This window comes from Egretta garzetta, unplaced genomic scaffold (genome assembly GCF_000687185.1).
Source record: "Egretta garzetta isolate BGI_Z169 unplaced genomic scaffold, ASM68718v1 scaffold5, whole genome shotgun sequence".
NCBI classification, from domain to species: domain Eukaryota; kingdom Metazoa; phylum Chordata; class Aves; order Pelecaniformes; family Ardeidae; genus Egretta; species Egretta garzetta.
Window position 1 is genome coordinate 4,801,773 of NW_009259707.1, and position 2,133 is coordinate 4,803,905.

Here is a 2,133-nt window from a genome sequence, read left to right on the forward strand (position 1 = left end):
ACTTGGCCTTGTTGAACCTCATGAGGTTCACACAGGCCCACCTCTCCAGCTTGTCCAGGTAAAGTTCAGGCTTTGTCTAAATATTTCTATCCCTGCCTGCACTGTGTTTTCCAGATGAGATCTTGGGTCTGTTCACACTCCCATATTATTTTCCCGGTCTCAGTCATGCTGTTCTCATATGACTGAAACGGCTGCTCTCCATCTCTGATCTCTTTTCTGACTAATTCAGTGGTTCACTAATCAGTTGTTCAAGCCTCCTGCCCTTCCTGTTCATCACTCTTTTATTCCTCCTCCAGGTCCTCTTACCACCTCACCTCTTCTGCTTTGGCAGAAACCTCCCTCGGTCTTCTCTATAGCTTTGTTCAGGGCTGCTTGCCTGGCTTTTTGGTTGCTGAGGTAATGGATGCTCCCTTGGTGAAGGCCATTTCTTTGGTGGGGAAGGCAGCCACAGTGATGGAGGCAGGCGGCCCTGCCTGGGTCCTGGTGGCTGAGCATGGGGGAGATGTGTGCAACCACACCTCCTGGCTGGGTGACACCATCATCCCTGCTGACTCCCGCCATGCAACCTCGCTCTTCATCTTGGCTTGGCATCCGCTGCCGTCTCCTGCTGCAGGAGAGTGCTGGCACATGGATTTTTCATTCCGGGGGCAGCAAATATCCAGTTTGTCTTCTCAGCTGAGATGTTTGGAGCCTGCTCCCTCTCCAAGTCCCCCAGTGACCATCCAGTGATCTTCCCTGAGTGCACGTTTCCACAGTGTGGGCCTGCTGAGCGGAAAAACTGAAGGCTCTGACTCAGAAATAGAGATGCCCTGATTTGGACAGGCTGATGAAATTCATCCCCTTGGCCGCACCCTGCAGAACGGGGTGGCTGACCTTTCCACTGAAGCAGCCTGCTCTGCTAGGGCGACCCAAAATCAGCATTTAACCAAAATATGAAAAACCACTACACTCTCTTTCCAATACTTGCCTCTGCCAAAAAAAAAAAAAAAGAAAAAAAGAAAAAAAAAGATAAACACTTATTGTTTAGAAGGTGGAAACTTGCCTTGTCCTGTCTGCTCTTGACTGGCAAAGAATGACAGACCTGTTATTGTTTTGCTATGTTTTCTCCAAATTTTATCTTCCAACCTGCTTATGTGTTATGTAGGCTGCAAGACTTTTAAGGCCAGGGATGTCATCGGGAGGTTTCCAGTGCTTGAGCTGATGACAGCAATGAGGTTCAAGGTGACGGCTGCTCTGCGAGGGGCCCACACTGAGCACCTTACCAGGAGTCACTTTACAATTAATATTGGATTGCTGCAGCGTGGACTCCTAGAGTATTCCTTGAGTGGGGTCATGAAGAGAGCGATCAGTAGTTCCCAGGAGGAATAAGACATTGCACTGCTCTCCACCTGTAGGAACGTGATCTCTTTTCTGCCTTAACACTGTCAGCTCTTCATAATGTTTTTTCCATCTGACCCACATTTAATTTTGTAAGCATAATGTCTGGGAGTTTCACAAAAATGTGTCATAGGCTGACTCACAGTAAAGTAGTGATCAAAACAGGACAAGAAAGTTTCTTGCAGGCAAAACAGTATCTCATGCGTGCGTCTAATTGATGTTATTTGCCTTTCTCATGCTGGACTGCAACCGACCAAGAATTTTAAAGTGGGGAAAGAAATTCACTCTTGAGGTCCAGCTTTGCCTCTGGTGAATCCCAGGCAGCACTCCCGAAATGAAAGTCCCCCTGCCGCTATCAATGAGGGTAGTACCTGGGCCTCAGCACATGAACTGCAGGAAGTCGTGACCACAGATAGGATGCCCGAGCACAACACCAGGATGTCCTTCTCCAGGCTCCCAGAAAATCTGTTCTAGAGCACAGGCTCAGATAAGACTTGCTGGTATGCGGTGTCACATCAACATCGTAAAACTATAAGGGAAGCCTGTCTGAAACGGGGCAAAGCGTTACATTTCAATGGATCCCTTTTCAGCCAACAGTAGTAGTTGGAAAACAAGATGTCTCTCGGTGGAAAAAATACCATGTGGCAAGATACGTAAGGTTATATGTATGCAGAAGTCAAGCATGACAAAAGTGGGATAAAACATCTGAGCAGACAATGATGTCCTGGCGGGACTGGGAGAGAGCGTACCTTGAGA